A 24,347-nucleotide genomic window follows, 5' to 3' on the forward strand; every position below is an offset into this window, starting at 1 on the left:
AAGGAGAAGTTACAGCAGACACTGTAGAAATACAAACCATCTTAAGAGACTACTACAAGCAACTCTATGCCAATAAAATGGACAGCCTGGAAGAAATGGACAAATTTGTAGAAAGGTATAACCTTCCAAGACTGAACCATGAAGAAATAGAAAATATGAACAGACCAATCACAAGTAATGAAATTGAAACTGTGATTAAAAATCTTCCAACAAACAAAAGTCCAGGACCAGATGGCTTCACAGGTGAATTATATCAAACATTTAGAGAAGAACTAACACCCATCCTTCTCAAACTCTTCCAAAACATTGCACAGGAAGGAACACTCCCAAACTCATTCTATGAGGCCACCAACACCCTCATACAAAAAACAGACAAAGATATCACAGAAAAAGGAAAATTACAGACCAATATCACTGATGAATATAGATGCAAAACTCCTCAACAAAATACTAGCAAACAGAATCCAGCAACACATTAAAAGGATCATACACCATGATCAAGTGGGATTTATCCCAGGGATGCAAGAATTCTTCAGTATTTGCAAATCAATCAATGTGATACACCATATTAACAAATTGAAAAATTAATCCATATGATCATCTCAATAGATGCAGAAAAAGCTTTTGACAAAATTCAACACCCCTGTATGATAAAAACTCTCCAGAAAGTGGGCATAGAGAGAACCTACCTCAACATAATAAAGGCTTTATACAACAAATCCACAGCAAACATCATTCTCAATGGTAAAAAACTGAAAGCATTTCCTCTAAGATCAGGAACAAGACAAGGATGTCCACTATCACCACTATTAGGCAACATAGTTTTGGATATCCTAGCCACAGCAATCAGAGAAGAAAAAAAATACAAGTTGTAAAAGAAGAAGTAAAACTGTCACTGTCTGCAGATGACATGATACTATACATACAGAATCCTAAAGATTCCACCAGAAAACTACTAGAGCTAACCAATGAATTTGGTAAAATTGAAGGATAAAAAATTAAGGCACAGAAATCTCTTGCATTCCTATACACAGAAGATGAAAAATCTGAAAGAGAAATTAAGGAAACACTCCCATATACCATTGCAACAAAAAGAATAAAACACCTAGCAATAAACCTACCTAGGGAGACAAAGGACCTCTATGCAGAAAACTATAAGACACTGATGAAAGAAATTAAAGATGATACCAACAGATGGAGAGATATACCATGTTTTTGGATTGGAAGAATCAATATTGTGAAAATGACTGTACTACCAGAAACAATCTACAGATTCAGTGTAATCCCAATCAAATTGCCAATGGCATTTTTTAAAGAACTAGAACAAAAAAAATTTTTAAATGTGTATGGAGACAAAAAAGACCCCAAATAGCCAAAGCAATCTTGAGGGAAAAAAACCAGAGCTATAGGGATCAGACTCCCTGACTTCAGACTATACCACAAAGCTATAATAATCAAGACAATATGGTAGTGGCACAAAAACAGAAATATAGAACAATGGAACAGGATAAAAATCCCAGAGATAAATTCACACACCTATGGTCAACTAATCTATGACAAAGGAGGCAAGGATATACCATGGAGAAATGACAGTCTCTTCAATAAGTGGTTCTGGGAAAACTGGATAACTACATGTAACAGAACGAAATTAGAACACACTGTAACACCATACACAAAAATAAACTCAAAATGGATTCAAGACCTAAATATAAGACTGGACACTATAAAATTCTTAGAGGAAAACATAGGAAGAACACTCTTTGACATAAATCACAGAAAATTCTGTTTTGATCCACCTCCTAGAGTAATGGAAATAAAAACAAAAATAAACAAATGGGACTTAATGATACTTTAAAAAAAAGCTTTAGCACAGCAAAGGAAACCATAACAAGATGAAAAGACAACCCTCAGAATGAGAGAAAATATTTGCAAATGAATCAACGGACAAAGGATTAATCTCCAAAATATATAAATAGCTCATGCAGCTCAATATTAAAAAAACAAACAACCCAATCAAAAAAATGAGCAGAAGACCTAAATAGACATTTCTCTAAAGAAGAGATACAGATGGCCAAGAAGTATATGTAAAGCTGCTCAACATCACTAACTATTAGAGAAATGCAAATCAAAACTACAATGAGGTATCACCTCACACCAGTTAGAATGGGCATCATCAGAAAATCTACAAACAACAAATGCTGTAGAGGGTGTGGAGAAAAGGGAACCCTCTTGCACTGTTGGTGGGAATGTAAATTGACACAGCCACTATGGCGGACAGTTTGGAGCTTCCTTATAAAACTAGAAATAGAATTACCATAGGACTCAGCAATCCCACTACTGGGCATATACCCATAATTCAAAAAGACACATGCACGCCAATGTTCATTGCAGCACTATTTACAATAGCCAGGTCATGGAAGCAACCTAAATGCCCATCGACAGACGAAGGGATAAAGAAGATGTGGTATATATATACAATGGAATATTACTCAGCCATAAATAGGAATGAATTTGGGTCATTTGTAGAGACGTGGATGGATCTAGAGACTGTCATACAGAGTGAAGTAAGTCAGAAAGAGAAAAACAAATATCGTATACAAACACATATATGTGGAACCTAGAAAAATGGTACAGATGAACTGGTTTGAAGAGCAGAAATAGAGACACAGATGTAGAGAACAAACGTGGGGACACCAATGGGGAAAATTGGCAGGGTGGGTAGTGGTGTGATGAATTGGGAGATTGGGATTGACATATATACACTAATATGTATAAAATGGATAACTAAGAAGAAACTGCTATATAAAAAGTAAAGAAAATAAAATTCAAAAAAAATAATGAAATGATAATAATTTGGGGCTAGAATAATGGTAGTGGAAATAGTGGGGAAGGAATATATGCCAAATCATTCCAAAAAAATTACTATGATGGCTAAATGGTGGGTTCAAGAAGAGCACTGTGAGTTCAGGGATAATGTTCGTTTTGTTCAACACTGTGTGCTCATTGCTTAGCACTGAGCTTGGCATACAGTGGGTAGTGAATAAGTGTTTTTTAAGTAGAAGAATTAATGAATAAATGATGTTTAACCCTTTCACATGCATATGACAGCATAGGATTTTTTGTTGTTTTGTTTTTGTTTTTTTGGACTCCCACCAACACAAATACAATGGTCTGAAGCAGTGGATTTAGAGTAATGATGGAGTTATGTGACTTTGTTGTAATTAAGATATCTTTCATTCTCTCCCAATTGCTTCAGGAGTCCCAGGCCTTAGCATGATTAATGTTACTGTTTTGAAATCAGCTTTAGAACTTTGATCTCAGGCTCTAAATATGCCCTTGTTGTAAATAAGCAACACATCTAATAATAACCATATCACCTGTTCATCTAAAGGGTTTTATGTGTGTTTAATTAATAATTTAGAACAAGTGTCACCATCATTGCCTCAGTCTAGACAGGGGACAATTATATCATCTGCTTATATCTTCTGCTTGAGAGATATATAAAGCTTTCAGAAAAGGTTATTAAGGGTTCAGATAATTAAAGTTGTGGTTTTTTGCACATTAATGACAATTTATATTTGAAAACAATTAGCATGAGTTACTTGTATGTTCAAAAAATCAATTTCACAGAAAAACCTTTATAATGGTGTGAAGATATGTATTCAGGGATATTAACTGTAACACTGTTAACAATAGTGAAAGTCTGGAAATTACTTAAATATCCATCATAAATTATGATACACATTCTAGGTAGAATCCTAAATGATTTTTTTTTGATGGAGTATATTTATATGTATTGATGTAGAAAAATGTCCCAGATACATTGTTAAGTGGAAAATGCAGAATTATGGAGCAGAATATTTAGTAGGAAAGCAATTCATGTGAACAATAAATACAGATCATGTAACTATATGCGTATACACACACATACACTCACACATTATACCACTAGTGATATTAAAATTACCTGGAAGGATTCCTAAGAAAATGTTAACAGTGGTTAATTCAGGGATTATTTTAAGTATTTTATAGCATTTTTACAATGATCACATATTTATTGACTGAAAACAATAAAGTCACTCTTGTGTTTTCCAAGTTATGCTGTGGCTTCTCCTTGCATTTGAACTTCTAGAAATTAATATTAAAAGCAAAATAAAAGAATCACCTTTTTGTCTAGGTTAAAAAGTAGTCGAGGAAGACATATAGATGGCCAATAGGTACATGAAAAGATGCTCAGCTTCACTAATTATTAGAAAAATGCAAACAGAAACTACAATGAAGTAACACCTCACACTGGTCAGAAAGGCCATCATTAAAATGTCTACAAACAATAAATGCTGCAGAGGGTGTGGAGAAAAGGGAACCCTACTACATTGTTGGTGGGAATGTAAATTGGTACAGCCACTATAGAGAACAGTACAGAAGTTCCTTAAAAATCTAAAAGTAGAGTTGCTGTATGATCCTGCAATTCCACTCCTGGGCATATATTTGGAGAAAACTTTAATTTGAAAAGATACATGCACCTCAATGTTCACAGCAGCACTACTTACAACAGCCAAGACATAGAAGAAAACTAAATGTCCATCAAGAGTTGAACAGATAAAGAAAATGTGGTACATATATACAATGGAATATTACTCAGCCATAAAAAGAAACTAAATTGAGTTATTTGTAGTGAGGTGGATCGACCTAGGGTCTGTCATACAGAGTGAATTAAGTCAGAAAGAGAAAAACAAATAACGTATGCTAACACATATATATGGAATCTAAGAAAAAAAAAAAGGTCATGAAGAACCTAGGGGTAAGACAGAATAAAGACACAGACCTACTAGAGAATGGACTTGAGGATATGGATAGGGGGACGGGTAAGCTTTGACAAAGTGAGAGTGGCATGGACATATATACATTACCAAACGTAAAATAGATATCTAGTGGGAAGCAGCTGCATAGCACAGGGAGATCAGCTCGGTGGTCTGTGACCACCTAGAGTGGTGGGATAGGGAAGGTGGGAGGGAGGGAGACGCAAGAGGGAAGAGATATGGGAACATATGTATAGGTATAACTGATTCAGTTTGTTATAAAGCAGAAACTAACACACCATTGTGAAGCAATTATACTCAAATAAAGATGTTAAAAAAAAAAAGAAAATGTGGTACATATATACAATGGAATATTACTCAGCCATAAAAAGAATGAAATAATGCCATTTGCAGCAACATGGTTGGACCTAGAGATTATCATACTTAGTGAAGTGAAAGTCAGAAAGAGAAAGACAAATATCATATGATGTCACTTATATGGAATCTAAACTATGATACAAATAAATTTATTTACAAAACAGAAGCAGACTCACAGACGCAGAAATCAAACTTAAGGTTACCATAGGGAAAGGGATAAATTAGGAGTTTGGGATTTACAGATATAAATTACTATATATAAAAGAGATAAACAACAACATTCTACTGCATAGCACAGAGAACCATATTCAATATCCTGTAATAAACCATAATGGAAAAGAATATGAAAAATAATATATCTATGTATATACATATATAACTTAATCACTTTGCTGTACACCAGAAACTAACACAACATTGTAAATCAACTATAATTCAATTGAAAAAAAGTAGTCATTCAAATGAAGGGTTGCTGTAAGTCTCCTACATATGAACGAGTTCCATTCCAAGAGCAAGTTCGTAAATCCAATTTGTTCATAAGTCCAACAAAGTTAGCCTAGACACCCAACTAACACAATCGGCTAAATACTGTAATAGGTTTATAATACTTTTCACACAAATAATGCATAAAAAACAAACACAAAAACTGAAGAAAACATTTTTAATCTTACAGTGCAGCACCTTGAAAAGTACAGTAGTACAGTACAACAGCTGGCATACAGAGGCTGACATCGAGTGAACAGGCAAGAAGAGTTACTGACTGGAGGAGGGAGAGGAGATGGGAGATGGTAGAGCTGAAGATCATTGGCAATAGGAGATGGAGGGCAAGCTGAAATTTCACTCATGCCTGATGTTGATGGCAGAGGTTCTGGTTCCTTGCTAGATTCAATTCTATCTACCCTCTTGAAAATATGATCCAGTGATGTCTGGGTAGTAGCCCTTTTTTTTCTCATCATAGATGACATGGTAGCACTGGATTGCATTCTGAATGGGTGCTGCAACCTTTGTGTATCATTCTACATTCGGGTCCTATGCTTCAAAATCTAACAGTGCCTCCTCAAATAAAGAAAATCCCCTGTCATTTCCTGTCATGAATGTCTTCAGTTCTTCAGTTACTTCTTCTTCCTCTTGTCCCCTTTGTCTTTTCTCTGGGCCTCCTATTCTGTTAGATCTTCATTAGTAAGCTCCTTGTGTTGCACAGCAAAGAGTTCAGTGAAGTCATCCTCTTGCAGATTTAGCTCCAGCTTCTCGCTGAGGGTCACTAAGTTGCAGAAGACCTCTTTGGACTCCTCATCCACCTTCTCAAATCCACGAAAATTGTGAACAAACTGTGGGCAAAGGTTCTTCCAAACACGATTCATGGTGACAGCTGTAACCTCATACCAAGAAAAGTCAATGTTTTTATGGCCTTGTAGATGTTATAGTCCTCCTAAAATTGTCGCAAGGTTGTTCCTGATTCATCACTCGCCTTTACTGCCTGGTGAAAGTGTGACATAAATAATATTTCTTGAAAGTCACTATAATTCCCTGGTCCATAGGTTGAATAAGTGACATAGTATTTGGTGGCAGATGCACCACTTTGACATTGGGATGAAAGTTGTCCGTGAATGGGGTGTGGCCTGGAGCATTGTCAAGCAGCAAAAGAATGTTGAATGGGACATCCTTCTCCAAGCTATATTTCTCTACCTTTGGGATAAAGTGGTGGGAAAAACCAGTCCTGGAAAATGGCCAGTGTAACCCAGGCTTTGGGGTTACTCTTCCACACAACAGGAAGAGAGTCCTTGACTATGTTTTTAGGGCTCTTGGGTTCTCTGAATGATAAACTAAGAGAGGCTTCAGCTTCATATTGCCAGAAGCATTGCCACCAAACAACAGAGTTAGCCTATCTTTGCTGCTTTATAGCCTGGCATCAACATTTCCTCCTTAATGGTGTAACCTCAGTCTGGAATCCTCTTCCAGTACAGCCCTGTCTCATCCACATTAAAAAGCTGCTTGGGTAAATACATGCCTTCATCAAGAATTTCTCAAAGTGTTTCAGGAAATTTCCGGGCAGCTACCATATCTGCACTTGCTGCCTCGCCACTTACTTTTACGTTGTGAATGTTGGTTCTAGCTTTGAACTGATGAAACCAGCCATGGCTGACATTAAAAGATGCTCCCTCTGATTTTTCACCGTGTTTCTTCTTCAAGTCTTCATAAAGGCTTTTAGTTTTCTCTTGAATCAGCATCAAGCTGAGCAGGACTCAGCACTGATGTTGATCCTGCATCTGCACACTGAGAAGTTTCTCCATCTCCTCCATCACTTTTCCACGCTTCTTCCATATTATTGTTGACATCATCGGCACAGCAGACTTCACATATTCCATGATCTTGTCCTTGTTCTTTAGAATCATGCTGATGGTTGAACTATTCATGTTATAAGAATGAGCAGCATCTACCATCTTTTCACCTCGCTCCACTCTCTCAGTTATTTTCACTTTTGTTTCCACTGTTATTGCTCGGTGCTTCTTAGCAGTACCAGCTACATCACTGCTGCTTTTACTCTTGCTTCCAGACATCCTGCACTTGAAATAAAGATACTGTACTATTGTACTCTATACAGTACTGTACAGTAAAGTACACGAAAGCACAACCATTTGTAAAGGATGCATGTATGTGACAATGTACACCAGACATGTGAACTTACTTAAATGATTGGACATGCGAATGCACGTTCGCATCTTTGAAAGTTCACAACTTGAAGGTTTGTATGTAGGGGACTTTTACTGTATAGGGATAAACCCAGGTTTACATCTGATGTCAATTTACATGTCAAATATTAGAAGTAAGAAAGTAAAATAGCACATTCCAACAACCTATTCTCAAGGATGATATTCAACTATTCAATAGTCCATAGGATAATACTGACCAATCAGAAGAGGCACAGGTGTTAGTCATGAAGACCCAACACTTTAGTTGCTGGATCGTGGGAAAATCTGGGGTGTTTGGAAGGTCCTAGGGTGGGCCAGGCTGAAAATCTTAGGTAGCATCTTGGAAGCTTGGGAGGCAACTCCATTCTCCACTTTCAAGTCTATGCCTAGATTCTCTTCTTGAAGGTCTATCCTTCAAATACTAGCTCAAAGGTCACCCTCTCTGTGAAGTCTTCATTGGTCCCTCTTCTTCTCTCCCAGGGAGAAGGGAAGTAAACTGCTCCCTCTGGCTGTGAGTTGCTAAAGAGTGCTGTTTATTCCAATGTTGCACCTCTTCTTCCCCACTGCATACAGCTACAATTTGGCTCCATGAGAACATGGATGTGTCTTATTAATGTTGCATTCTCAGTAACTAACCTAGTGCCAAGGACATGATGAATACATTTATTACACGAATACATTAATAGTAGAAGAGAGAGGAGACATAGTATTAATCACTACCTTCTTCATGCTAGATTCTAGCACATTACATGCATCAACTTGTTAATCTTCACAACACACAAATGTGCCACTATTTCACCATTTATCAATGAAAAAACTGAGGTACCAAGAGGGTCAGAGACTTGTCCAAGGTCCGCAGTCATAATGGCAGAGGCAAGATTGGACCCAGGTAATGCCGCAGACATCATGAATGATGGAGCCTGTACTAAACACAAACCTATCCAATTACTCAGATAGCTTCATGGGATTTTGACAAGCAAGCCACTCTCAGGTCCTAGAAATCTTGTCACATGACAGAAATCTGTGGTCACAAAGTGATGTGTCAGTCCATGACAGGCAGTTCAATACTGGATATTAAATGTGCCCAATCCTGGACAAGGGCTAGAATACTATTCAGTATAACCAGGGGGGCTGCAGAGTGGAAGGCAAGAACATTAGCCTTAGGAATAAATTAACTCAGAAAGGATATAATGAGTATGCTGGTAGAGGACATACCCAGGGTGAAGTGAACTTCTAGCTCCTTGTTAAGTTGTTAATAAGAGAATCTCAGAAAATATGTGTGTATGTGTATGTGTGTGTATATATGAATATGTATGGACACATGAGTGTGTGTTAAAATAATAATAAATGAAAGTAACCCTATATAGCCTCACTGTATAGCTTTACATATACTAGTGCATTTAGTCAAAGAAAAATATTAAGGAAGCCGTTACTATCTCCCTACTATATATGAGGAACCCAGAGAGGTAAGTAATTTGCCCCAGTTCACAGAGTTAGGGAGAGACAGAGCCAAGATCTCAACTTAGCAACCTAATTGTCATAGGCTTTCCACTTAACTGCCACACTATTCTCTATTTTAAAACTCATAGTCAACCATCATGGAGCAGTTGTTATGTACCAGGCACAGTTCTAATCTGTATTAATAATAAAAATGTATTATGCGGCTCAATAACAAAAAACCAAACAACCCAATCCAAAAATGGGCAGAAGACCTAAATAGATATTTCTCCAAAGAAGATATACAGACTGCCAACAAACACATGAAAGAATGCTCAACATCATTAATCATTAGAGAAATGTAAATCAAAACTACAATGAGATATCATCTCACACCAGTCAGAATGGCCATCATGAAAAAGTCTAGAAACAATAAATGCTGGAGAGGGTGTGGAGAAAAGGGAACCCTCTTGCACTGTTGGTGGGAACGTAAATTGATACAGCCACTGTGGAGAACAGTATGGAGGTTCCTTAAAAAACTACAAATAGAACTACCATATGACCCAGCAATCCCACTACTGGGCATATATCCTGAGAAAACCATAATTCAAAAAGAGTCATGTACCAAAATGTTCATTTCAGCTCTATGTACAATAGCCCGGGGACGGAAACAACCTGAGAGTCCATCATCAGATGAATGGATAAAGAAGATGTGGCACATATATACAATGGAATATCACTCAGCCATAAAAAGAAATGAAATTGAGCTATTTGTAATGAGGTGGATAGACCTAGAGTCTGTCATACAGAGTGAAGTAAGTCAGAAAGAGAAAGACAAATACCATATGCTAGCACATATATATGGAATTTAAGAAAAAAAAAATGTCATGAAGAACCTAGGGGTAAGACAGGAATAAAGACACAGACCTACTAGAGAATGGACTTGAAGATATGGGGAGGGGGAAGGGTAAGATGTGACAAAGCCAGAGAGAGGCATGGGCATATATACACTATCAAAGGTAAGGTAGATAGCTAGTGGGAAGCAGCCGCATAGCACAGGGATATCAGCTCGGTGCTTTGTGACCGTCTGGAGGGGTGGGATATGGAGGGTGGGAGGGAGGGAGACACAAGAGGGAAGAGATATGGGAACATATGTATATGTATAACTAATACACTTTGTTATAAAGCAGAAACTAACACACCATTGTAAAGCAATTATACTCCAATAAAAAAAAAAAGAAAACAAAATGTATTATGTAGTAATAAGCATAAGGAAAGCACTCAATAGGGCTTCCCTAGTGGCGCAGTGGTTGAGAGTCCACCTGCCGATTCAGGGGACCCGGGTTCTTGCCCGGGTCCAGGAATGATCCCACATGCCGCAGAGCAGCTAGGCCCGTGAGCCATGGCCGCTGAGCCTGCGCGTCCGGAGCCTGTGCTCCACAACGGGAGAGGCCACAACAGTGAGAGGCCCGCATACCACAAAAAAAAAAAAAAAAAGAAAAGAAAAAGAAAGCACTCAATAAATGTAAAAACGCTGTGGCACAGGTATTACTTTTTATCTACATTTTCAGAGAAAAATGCTGAAGCCCGGAGAGTTAATTAATTTAATGCAGTTTCAAATAAATTACGTAGCTAGGAAGTGATGGAGTTACTATTTAAGTACACTCCAATGTTTCAGTAGTAGAGGAAAATTTCAGGGTTCATTACGGAAGCCCCATACCTTAAGTCTCAAAAACAGTTCAAGAACAAGGCAGGAGGCAGCTGATATCTGGCTGTTTGGCTAGGTGGTGATGGGTGTCCTAGGGTAGCATTACCATCTTCAACATCCTGAGATGTACAATCATGCCATCAGTCTTTGATTTTTTTTTCTATACATTTATAATGATATATTTTAACTTTCATAAACTTTAAAAAAATAAAAATATTGATAATCAATGTACTTGCCCTCAGCCATGTTAAATCTTAACAGTTGTACATAAGTATATTTATGATTTAGATCATATAGATGTAGATATTTGTATATGCTTCATCTCAGTGAAGTATCCACCCACATTCCCACTCACCTCAGGATAGTAACCTCCACCTCATTTGTTTGGTGTTTGTAATTCTCAGGAATTTCTTTATATGTTTACTATTCATGGGTGTATTCATAAGCAAAATGTAGTATTGCTTTTCAAATTTTCAAATATCATTCTCATTGTCCTTTTCTCAGCACCTAAATCATGCAATAGAATATGTAAACTTTTTTGATCAAATAATGAATGGATTTTTAAAATTAATCTATGTTGAATACAAAGAATGCTGATATCTTCCTTTTAACTGTAGTATATTGTTCCATTTTTAATACATCAACATTTATTTATGTAATAAGTATTCATATTAAATGTAATACTAATAGTTCTGAATTTATTTCTGTTTCTTATAACATGTGTTTCTTTTCCTTGACAATGTATTTATTCACTGTTCAGTAGGAAAAGACAATGGGAATCTTTATCTTGTTTCTTACTTTAGAGGAAACGGCTTCTAATATTTTACATGAAATTTTGTCATTTTCTGTACAATTTTGATCCATATCCTTTATCAGGTTAAAAACTTTCTCATTTATTCCAGTTTGATTATAGTTTTCTTAACAAAGTGATGCTGAATATTATCAAATGCAAATATTTCTATATCCATTGAGATGATTTTGCACATTTTTCCCTTTAATCTACGTGAACTGCTTTAATAAATTTTCTACTATTGAATTATCCCTATGTTCTTGAAGCAGACCTCACATAGTTGTTATTAATGAATGGATCAATATTTTTAAAAATATTGCTGGGCTCAGATAGTGTACATTTTATCTCAGACTTCTGAGTCTATAATGTCAGAAAAGTCTAGAATCTTTCTTTCTTTTACTCTTCTAATCTGATTTTAGAATCAAGGTTATTCTAGCTTCATAAAATAAGTTACTAAGTATACTAATGAGCATGCAGAACAAGATGTTCTAAAAATAAAGTAAAAATCACAGTGGCACAAACAAAAGAGCGGCAGTAAGCAGGCTTCTCGGCTTCACAAGATTACCCAAGGACCAAGGTTCTTTCTTCTATTTTGTGGCTCTCCCATCTCCTAAGCTTTTGCCACCGTCTGAAAGATGAAAGCTGATCTATCCACACCAGGCCTGGACATTTCAGCTCATGGGGATGGGGTAAAAGAGTAAATTGATGGCAGCTTATATCATCCTGAAAGGATGTGACCTGGAAATCTCACACATCACTTCCATTCAGATCTCATTAGCCATAATTTGGTCATAGAGCCACACAAACTGCAAAGGTCACTGGAAAATGTGATCTATAGTTGGGTGTCCATAGTCAGCTAAAATTTGAGGGGGATGATAGATATTGGGGATAATTAGGCTTTTCCACAAGGAACAGTCAGCATAAGATTGGAATGATCTGTCCTTCAAATATGTGTGAGAATGCACTTCTAAAGCTTGTGCAAATTTCTTTTTGCAGAAATATTTATCTATCTAATTATTTTAAAGAAAAGATGGGTTTACTCAGATAATCATTTCTTTCTGTATTAATTTTAGGGTTTATTCTTCAAGAAAATTGTCCCTCATTGAAATGTTCAAATTTATTGGCATAAAATTGTATATGGAATTAATTTAAGATTTTTTTAAATATTGCCATATTTGTAGTTTTCTTATATTTTTTTCTAATACTGTTAATGTTATCTCTGTTTTTACTTGATTAGCCTTGTCACAGGTTTGTGAATTTTATTAATCAATAAAAAATAAACACAGATTATCATTTTGTCTGTACTATCACCTATTTTTTCCTATTTCATTATCTTTATTTTGTTCCTTTACTTTCTATATATTAATTTTTATGCTTTATTATATCTCTGCTTCTATTTTCTTTTGGCCTACTTTATTTTTATAATTTCTTGAAGTGTTTAATTTGTTAGGTGTTTTTCAAATTTGTCTTAAGTAATTGCAAAAATATGCTTACAATTTCCTTCTAAGAACCAGTTTGATTTCGTCTTGCAAAGTTTGATATGCAATATTTTCTTTACCATTAGTTCTACATATTTTCTAAGTTCCATCATAAATTCTTTTTGACCTATGAGTTATTTAGAAGTTTTAGACTCCCCAAATGTGTGAGTCTTTTAAAATTATCTCTTCATTATTTAAAATTTAATTGTATTGTAAACAGAGAATATGGTATCATCCAAATTTGTTTCCTTCTTTTTGTTGTCTGTTTTAATAATATAGAAGTGCTTAAAATGTTTTTTTTTCAATTATGAGAGTCTCAGTTTCTAAGAGATCTTTTTATTGTTTTCCTTTGTAGCATATACATTAACTCTGATAAAGCTATAAACGTTTTACTACTAATATATTAACAAAACGCTTTCCAAACAGTCATTCTCAGTGGTCTATTCTTTGGCAGAAACAATGCCTTTCTCTTGCATGGTCAAATGTGGGTGCTGTGACAGGTAAAACTCTTAATTTCAAAAATAAGGCTGAAATCTTAAGACATCTTCTTGTAATTTAAAAAGGATAGGTTTTATTTATTTATGTGATTTTCTGGTTTTATGGTTTCCATTTCAATTGATGGAAGAACTACAAGCAGGTTATTTTCTGAGAATTCCTTTGTGGCTAAGGGAAAGGAGAAGAAGCATTGATGATAATGGTAACCATAGAAAGATTTGAAGAGAAATAATATATCAGGTCTGTGTTTACAAGAGATTATTCTAGCAACACTGAAAGTTGGATTGGAAGTTATAAAGATACAAAAACCAGTTAGGGGGCTAATGCAGCTGTCAAGGATATGAACTGGGGGAGTGAGAGGGATGCTGGGTCCAGCAATGCTGATTGCTCAGTAGATAGTGAGACTGCAAAGTAGGGGCACCAAAAATATTTTTGGAATAGTTTGACACTATAGAGTTCAAAAAAGACATGAAGCTTTTCTTTATGGGAAAAATCCAAATTTTGTTGGACTTTCATTTAATCTGATCTGATAAGATAGAAAAAAAGTTCTACCGTATGGCAAATAAAGCATGAAATTGTGTACTGCATTTTCATGAATTAAAAGCATGGGATTGGGAATCCCATTGGCTGGTTCAAATATCAGCTTCTCCTATGACCTGCTGTATGACATTGGGCACGCTATTTAACTTCTCTGTGCCTTAGTTTTACATATTAAGTCTAATAAAAATACCCACTTCAGGAACACAGCCTGCAGAGGGTTAGTGCACCACGACTAGCCGAGAGGGAGTCCGGGGAAAAGTCTGGACCTGCCGAAGAGGCAAGAGACTTTTTCTTCCCTCTTTGCTTCCTGGTGCGCGAAGAGAGGGGATTAAGAGCGCTGCGTAAAGGAGCTCCAGAGACGGGCGCGAGCCGCGGCTAACAGCGCGGACCTCAGAAACGGGCAAGAGACTCTAAGGCTGCTGCTGCTGCTACCAAGAAGCCTGTGTGCGAGCACGGGTCACTATCCACACCTCCCTTCCGGGGAGCCTGTGCAGCCCGCCACTGCCAGGGTCCCGGGATCCAGGGACAACTTCCCCGGTAAAAAGCACGGTGCGCCTCAGGCTTGTGCAATGTCCCACAGGCCTCTGCTGCAGCAGGCTAGCCCCGCATCCGCACCCCTCCCTCCCTCCGGCCTGAGTGAGCCAGAGTCCCTGAAGCAGCTGCTCCTTTAACCCTGTCCTGTCTGAGCGAAGAACAGACGCCCTCCTGCGACCTACACGCAGAGGCAGGGCCAAATCCAAAGCTGAGCCCCGAGAGCTGTGTGAACAAAGAAGAGAAAGGGAAATCTCTCCCAGCAGCCTCAGAAGCAGTGGATTAAAACTCCACAATCAACTTGATGTACCTGCATCTGTGGAATACCTGAATAGACAAGGAATCATCCCAAATTGAGGAGGTGGACTTTGAGAGCAAGATTTATTATTTTTCTCCTTTTCCTCTTTTGTGAGTGTGTATGTGTATGCTTATGTGTGAGATTTTCTCTGTATAGCTTTGCTTTCACCATTTGTCCTAGGGTTCTATCCGTCCGTTTATTTTCTTTTCTTTAAAAAATATTTATTTCTTAATAATTATTTTTTATTTTAATTATTTTATTTTATATTACTTTATTTTATTTTATCTTCCTTCTTTCTTTCTTTCTTCTTTTTCTCCCTTTTATTCTGAGCCGTGTGGATGAAAGGCTCTTGGTGCTGCAGCCAGGAGTCAGTGCTGTGCCTCTGAGGTGGGAGAGCCAACTTCAGGACACTGGTCCACAAGAGACCTCCCAGCTCCACATAATATCAAATGGTGAAAATCTCCTAGAGATCTCCATCTCAACACCAGCACCCAGCTTCACTCAACGACCAGCAAGCTACAGTGCTGGACACCCTATGCCAAACAACTAGCAAGGCAGGAACACAAACCCAACCATTAGCAGAAAGGCTGCCTAAAATCATAATAAGTCCACAGACAGCCCCAACACACACCATCAGATGGGGACCTGCCCACCAGAAGGACAAGATCCAGGCTCATCCACCAGAACGTAGGCACTAGTCCCCTCCACCAGGAAGCCTACACAACCCACTGAACCAACTTTAGCCACTGGGCACAGACACCAAAAACAATGGGAACTACGAACTTGCAGCCTACAAAAAGGAGACCCCCAAAACAGTAAGATAAGCAAAATGAGAAGACAGAAAAACACACAGCAGATGAAGGAGCAAGATAAAAACCCACCAGACCTAACAAATGAAGAGGAAATAGGCAGTCTACCTGAAAAAGAATTCAGAATAATGAGAGTAAAGATGATGCAAAATCTTGGAAATAGAATAGAGAAAATGCAAGAAACATTTAACAAAGACCTAGAAGAACTAAAGATGAAACAAGCAATGATGAACAACACAATAAAAGAAATGAAAAATACTCTAGATGGGATCAATAGCAGAAAAACTGAGGCAGAAAAACGGATAAGTGACCTGGAAGATAAAATAGTGGAAATAACTACTACAGAGCAGAATAAAGAAAAAAGAATGAAAAGAACTGAGGACAGTCTCAGAGACCTCTGGGACAACATTAAACACACCAACATTCGAATTATAGGGGTTCCAGAAGAAGAAGAGAAAAAGAAAGGGACTGAGAAAATATTTGAAGAGATTATAGTTGAAAACTTCCCTAATATGGGAAAGGAAATAGTTAATCAAGTCCAGGAAGAACAGAGAGTCCCACACAGGATGAATCCAAGGAGAAACATGCCAAGACACATATTAATCAAACTGTCAAAAATTAAATACAAAGAAAACATATTAAAAGCAGCAAGGGAAACAGAACAAATAACACACAAGAGAATCCCCATAAGGTTAACAGCTGATCTTTCAGCAGAAACTCTGCAAGGCAGAAGGGACTGGCAGGATATATTTAAAGTGATGAAGGAGAAAAACCTACAATCAAGATTACTCTACCCAGCAAGGATTTCATTCAGATTTGATGGAGAAATTAAAACCTTTAAGGACAAGAAAAAGCTGAGAGAGTTCAGCACCACCAAACCAGCTTTAAAACAAATGCTAAAGGAACTTCTCTAGGCAAGAAACACAAGAGAAGGAAAAGACCTACAATAACAAACACAAAAAAAATTAAGAAAATGGGAAAAGGAACATACATATCAATATTTCCTTAAATGTAAATTGGTTAAATGCTCCCACCAAAAGACACAGACTGGCTGAATGGATACAAAAACAAGACCTGTACATATGCTGTCTACAAGAGACCCACTTCAGACCTAGAGACACATACAGACTGAAAGTGAGGGGATGGAAAAAGATATTCCATGCAAATGGAAGCCAAAAGAAAGCTGGAGTAGCAATTCTCATATCAGACAAAATAGACTTTAAAATAAAGACTTTTACAAGAGACAAAGACGGACACCACATAATGATCAAGGGATCGATCCAAGAAGAAGATATAAAAATTGTAAATATTTATGCACCTAACATAGGATCACCTCAATACATAAGGCAAATGCTAACAGCTATAAAAGGGGAAATCGAAAGTAACACATTCATAGTAGGGGACTTAAACACCGCACTTTCACCAATAGATAGATCGTCCAAAGTGAAAATAAATAAGGAAACACAAGCTTTAAATGACACATTAAACAAGATGGACTTAATTGATACTTATAGGACATTCCATCCAAAAACAACAGAATACACATTTTTCTCAAGTGCTCATGGAACATTCTCCAGGATAGATCATATCTTGGGTCACAAATCAAGCCTTGGTAAATTTAAGAAAATTGAAATTGTGTCAAGTATCTTTTCCAACAACAACGCTGTGAGACTAGATATCAACTACAGGAATACATCTGTAAAAAATATAAACACATGGAGGCTAAACAATACACTATTTAATAACGAAGTGATCACTGAAGAAATCAAAGAGGAAATCAAAAAATACCTAGAAACAAATGACAATGGACACACGATGACCCAAAACCTATGGTATGCAGCAAAAGCAGTTCTAAGAGGGAAGTTTATATCTATACAATCCTACCTTAAGAAACAGGAAACATCTCGAATAAACAACCTAACCTTGCACCTAAAGCAAATAGAGAAAGAAGAACAACAAAAAAAAAAAAACCCAAAGTTAGCAGAAGGAAAGAAATCATAAAGATCAGATCAGAAATAAAAAAAATAAATAAATGAAGGAAACGATAGCAAATATCAATAAAACTAAAAGCTGTTTCTTTGAGAAGATAAACAAAATTGATAAACCATTAGCCAGACTCATCAAGAAAAAAAGGGAGAAGACTCAAATCAATAGAATTAGAAATGAAAAAGGGGAAGTAACAACTGACACTGCAGAAATACAAAAGATCATGAGAGATTACTACAAGCAACCCTATGCCAATAAAATGGACAACCTAGAAGAAATGGACAAATTCTTAGAAATGCACAACTTCCAGGACTGAATAAGGAAGAAATAGAAAATATGAATAGACCAATAACAAGCACTGAAATTGAAACTGTGATTAAAAATCTTCCAACAAAAAAAGCCCAGGACCAGATGGCTTCACAGGCGAATTCTATCAAACATTTAGAGAAGAGCTAACACCTATCCTTCTCAAACTCTTCCAAAATATAGCAGAGGGAGGAACACTCCCAAACTCATTCTTCGAGGCCACCATCACCCTGATACCAAAACTAGACAAGGATGTCACAAAGAAAGAAAACTACAGGCCAATATCATTGATGAACATAGATGCAAAAAATACTAGCAAATAGAATCCAACAGCACATTAAAAGGATCATACACCATGATCAAGTGGGGTTTATTCCAGGAATGCAAGGATTCTTCAATATATGCAAATCTATCAATGTGATACACCATATTAACAAATTGAAGGAGAAAAACCATATGATCATCTCAATAGATGCAGAGAAAGTTTTTGACAAAATTCAACACTCATTTATGATAAAAACCCTGCAGAAAGTAGGCATAGAGGGAACTTTCCTCAACATAATAAAGGCCATATATGACAAACCCACACCCAACATCATCCTCAATGGTGAAAAACTGAAAGCATTTCCACTAAGATTAGGAACAAGACAAGGTTACCTACTCTCACCACTCTTATTCAACATAGTTTTGGAAGCAATCAGAGAAGAAAAGGAAATAAAAGGAAATCAAATCAGAAAAGAAGAAGTAAAGCTGTCACTGTTTGCAGATAACATGATAGTATACATAGAGTATCCTAAAGATACTACCAGAAAACTACTAGAAAATAATCAATGAATTTGGTAAAATAGCAGGATACAAAATTAATGCACAGAAATCTCTTGCATTCCTATACATTAATGATGAAAAATTTGAAAGTGAAATCAAGAAAACACTCCCATTTACCATTGCAAAAAAAAGAATAAAATACCTAGGAATAAACCTACCTATGGAGACATAAGACCTGTTTGCAGAAAACTATAAGACACTGATGAAAGAAATTAAAGATGATACAAATAGATGGAGAGATATACCATGTTCTTGGATTGGAAGAATCAACATTGTGAAAGTGACTCTACTACCCAAAGCAATCTACAGATTCAATGCAATCCCTATCAAATTACCACTGGCATTTTTCACAGAACTAGAATAAAAAAATTCACAATTTGTATGGAAACAAAAAAGACCCTGAATAGCCAAAGCAATCTTGAGAACGAAAAATGGAGCTGGAGGAATCAGGCTCCCTGACTTCAGACTACACTACAGAGCTTCAGTAATCTAGACAGTAGGGTACCGGCACAAAAACAGAAAGATAGATCAATGGAACAGGATAGAAAACCCAGAGATAAACCCATGCACATATGGTCACCTTATCTTTGATAAAGGAGGCAGGAATGTACAGTAGAGAAAAGACAGCCTCTTCAATAAGTGGTGCTGGGAAAACTGGACAGCTACATGTAAAAGAATGAAATTAGAACACTCCCTAACACCATACACAAAAATAAGCTCAAAATGGATAAAAGACCTAAATGTAAGGCCAGACACTATCAAACTCTTAGAGGAAAACATAGGCAGAACACTCTATGACATTACAGCAAGATCCTTTTTGACCCACCTCCTAGAGAAATGGAAATAAAAACAAAAATAAACAAATGGGACCTAATGAAACTTCAAAGCTTTTGCACATCAAAGGAAACCATAAACAAGACCAAAAGACAACCCTCAGAATGGGAGAAAATATTTGCAAATGAAGCAACTGACAAAGGATTAATCTCCAAAATTTACAAGCAGCTCATGCAGCTCAATAACAACAACAACAAAAAACCATCCAAAAATGGGCAGAAGACCTAAATAGACATTTCTCCAAAGAAGATATACAGATTGCCAACAAACACATGAAAGTATGCTCAACATCATTAATCATTAGGAAAATGCAAATCAAAACTATAATGAGGGCTCCCCTGGTGCTGCAGTGGTTGAGAGTCTGCCTGCCAATGCAGGGCACACGGGTTTGTGCCCCGGTCCGGGAAAATCTCACATGCCGCGGAGCGGCTAGGCCTGTGAGCCATGGCCGCTGAGCCTGCGTGTCCAGACCCTGTGCTCTGCAATGGGAGAGGCCACAATAGTTAGAGGCCCGCGTACGGAAAAAAAAAAAAAAAAAAACCTAAAATAAGCTATCATCTCACATCAGTCAGAATGGCCATCATCAAAAAATCTAGAAACAATAAATGCTGGAGAGGGTGTGGAGAAAAGGAAGCACTCTTGCACTGCTGGTGGGAATGTGAAATGGTACAGCCACTATGGAGAATAGTATGGAGGTTCCTTAGAAAACTACAAATAGAACTACCATATGACCCAGCAATCCCACTACTGGGCATATACCCTGAGAAAACCATAATTCAAAGAGTCATGTACCGAAATGTTCATTGCAGCTCTATTTACAATAGCCAGGAGATGGAAACAACCTAAGTGTCCATCATCAGATGAATGCATAAAGAAGATGTGGCACATATATACAATGGAATATTACTCAGCCATAAAAAGAAATGAAATTGAGCTATTTGTAATGAGGTGGATGGACCTAGAGTCTGTCATACAGAGTGAAGTAAGTCAGAAAGAGAAAGACACATACCGTGTGCTAACACATATATATGGAATTTAAGAAAAAAATAATGTGATGAAGAACCCAGGGGTAAGACAGAAGTAAAGACACAGACCTACTAGAGAAGGGACTTGAGGATATGGGGAGGGGGAAGGGTAAGTTGTGACAAAGTGAGAGAGTGGCATGGACATATATACACTACCAGACGTAAAATAGATAGCTAGTGGGAAGCAGCCACATAACACAGGAAGATCAGCTCGGTGCTTTGTGACCACCTAGAGGGGTGGGATAGGGAGAGTGGGAGGGAGGGAGACACAAGAGGGAAGAGATATGGGAACATATGTATATGTATAACTGATTCACTTTGTTATAAAGCAGAGACTAACACACCATTGTAAAGCAATTATACTCCAATAAAGATGTTAAAAAAAAATACCCACTTCACAGTAAAACTGAGATAGTGTATATAAAGTGCTTATCATAGAAGTTGTCAAAACACGTTACCTTATGTATCATTACCATTATTTGTATAACTCATTAATGTTTCTTATTTTTTTTCTTTTATCAGTTATACATATACATATGTTCCCATATCTCTTCCCACTTGCATCTCCCTCCCTCCCACCCTCCCTATCCCACCCCTCTAGGTGGTCACAAAGCACCGAGCTGATCTCCCTGTGCTATGCGGCTGCTTCCCACTAGCTATCTATTTTACGTTTGGTAGTGTATATATGTCCATGCCACTCTCTCACTTTGTCACAGCTTACCCTTCCCCCTCCCCATATCCTCAGGTCCATTCTCTAGTAGGTCTGTGTCTTTATTCCCGTCTTACCCTTAGGTTCTTCATGACCTTTTTTTTTTCTTCTTAGATTCCATATATATGTGTTAGCATATGGTATTTGTTTTTCTCTTTCTGACTTACTTCACTGGAGAACAGTATGGAGGTTCCTTAAAAAACTACAAATTTACCATATGACCCAGCAATCCCACTACTGGGCATATACCCTGAGAAAACCATAATTCAAAAAAAAGTCATGTACCAAAATGTTCATTGCAGCTCTATTTACAATAGCCAGGAAATGTTTCCTATTTTTAAATGCATACATAGAATTTCATTTGGATCAATGGAATTGAACAAATTCAATGATGTTTGCATACATTCTAAAAATAAAATCAAATCAACTGGAGGTGTGTTTGACCATTCTGCTAATGAAACTCCATATTCTACAAGAAAACTAAAAAATCATAACATGCATGTTGCAATACTTGTTGTGGTGATAAAGAATACACTTGTTTCCCCACTAATTTTCATAACATCCCAGTGGGAATTTCATTAGAATGGAGAACTGAAGTTTAGAAGAGAGAAAAACCGTGTTTACTTCACAGCTTAAACTCAATTGAAGACAGTGGTGTGTGAGACAGGCATCATCATCATCTCACAAATTTTGGTTCAACAAATATTTGTTGAATAACTACTTTCCTAGTACTGTGTGATTTGAGTCCTTTTTGGGTTAATTGGTCAAGCTTTTTTCTATGGGCTCAAACTGTACAATGAACCATAACCAGAAAATTTACAAACACATGCTTCTCATAACAAAAATGACTAAGAAACTGAGTGGCACCTTTCTGATTCACAACAGCCTGTAAAATCTCAAATCTTCCCAACCTAAATTATTCCAAAAATATTTTTCTTGCTCTTATTTTGCAATCTCACTATCTACTGAGTAATCAGCATTATTACACCCAATATCCCTTCCATTTTCCCAGTTTACATCCTCAACAGCTGCATTAGTCTCCTAACTAGTTTTTCTACCTTTATTTTCATAACTTCCATTCATTCTTCACAGTGTTGCCAGAATAATCTCTGGTAAGCACAGACCTAATCATATGTCATTTCTTTTCCAAAAAGATAAAACTCTTAATTTCTTAGCAGGACACTCAAGGTCCTTCCTAAATTTGGAAACAAAACATTTTCTTGAATCATTTCCAGATATTTCACTCCTGTCCCTCCTATCCTCCAGATCTCTAGCCAGAGGACTCATCACACGTGATATGTAGTTTTATATCTCCTTACCTTAACTCTTGCTGCATTCTCTGACTTTTCCCCATTCTCTTTCACTGACATTATGTTTTGTCATTTCACTAATTTGCTACAGTTGCTTCTGTCCTTCAATATCTTACTCAAATGTCTCTAATTTAGCTATTTCCAAATACCCTCACACTCATAGCAGAAAAAATGACTCCCTCTTTGGATTTCCTATGTAAGTTGGTTTTAAAACACATAAATCACTTTCTACACAGTATTATGATTAGAGCTTATTTTCTTGCTAGACCTGAGTTCTTTTGCAAACACGAACCGTGTCTTCTACCCTTCCCCCTTTCCAATTCTATGGAGTTGAATTAAGCATGTTTTCTATGTGGTGCTGCCAGTCTCTGGACAGGAGAGGAGCTCTAAGCACCACTCCATCTCCAGTGGAGCCTCTTTTCTTTCACTCCCTTTCTTGTCTTCCCCAACTCCCAAACTCTGTTCAGAGAGAAGGTGGAGCTAATTTGGTTGGTCAGAGAGAAACACTGATGGAGTCAAATGTACCGCTTCCTTGTTGATAAAGACACTACAAGCAATGCCCTCCAATCCCTCCTTCACTGTAAGTACCAGGTCTGGTCTTGGTGGGCAGCTGTAGCTAAGATGGAGACAAATGGGTCCAGAGACTCCTCTTTAACCTTGAGACTGAGCCAAGTCCTCAGCCCAGCTGTTCAGAGAGCTTTGTGACAGGACACGGGGGGCCAGCCGACAGGAATTGAGGCATGTTTAAATTTAGCATTTGTCATCACCTCTGGGTACATGGTTTCTTGGGAGTCTCATGTGGAAAAAGAGGTGGGGGACAGAAATAGAAGTTGGAAATTCTAGGTCATATGATTCTAGTATCTTGTAATGCCATCAAAATTAACCCTGATCCCTAACAGCAGAATAGGGCGACCATATTTTGCATACTGAGATTATCACACTAAAAAATTCCTCTGTTCTCTGACTTACCTTGCGAGGTTCAATTGGTTTAATCCATAAGCCTCCTTACTGCAGAACTTCAATGTGTAGTGATTAGGTGGGATACCGATTGGCATGAGGTTGATAATAATGAAATCATGTTATTTAATAAATTTTTCTTAATCTTCCTGGAATTTTTTGGGTAATTTTAAAGAAATTGCATGCTCATTTTTTTTTTTTTCTGCTCGTGCCTATAGAGGTTGTTTCTTAGCAATATTTCAAACTTATCATCTGTTGACCCTTTCTCTACAAGCTCATAAGGGTAGAGCCAGTTCTTACTAAGTCAAGTCTACCATAAGGTGATCATTCTTTCCTAATCTGCATGTTTAAAGGGTGACGTTATAGTCTCTGTTCAACCTTATATATAATGCTTGACCTGATCTCAAATTTATCACATTTCAAGCAAGGTGCCACCTAATTT

This window comes from Lagenorhynchus albirostris, chromosome 17 (genome assembly GCF_949774975.1).
Source record: "Lagenorhynchus albirostris chromosome 17, mLagAlb1.1, whole genome shotgun sequence".
Classification (NCBI taxonomy): Eukaryota; Metazoa; Chordata; class Mammalia; order Artiodactyla; family Delphinidae; genus Lagenorhynchus; species Lagenorhynchus albirostris.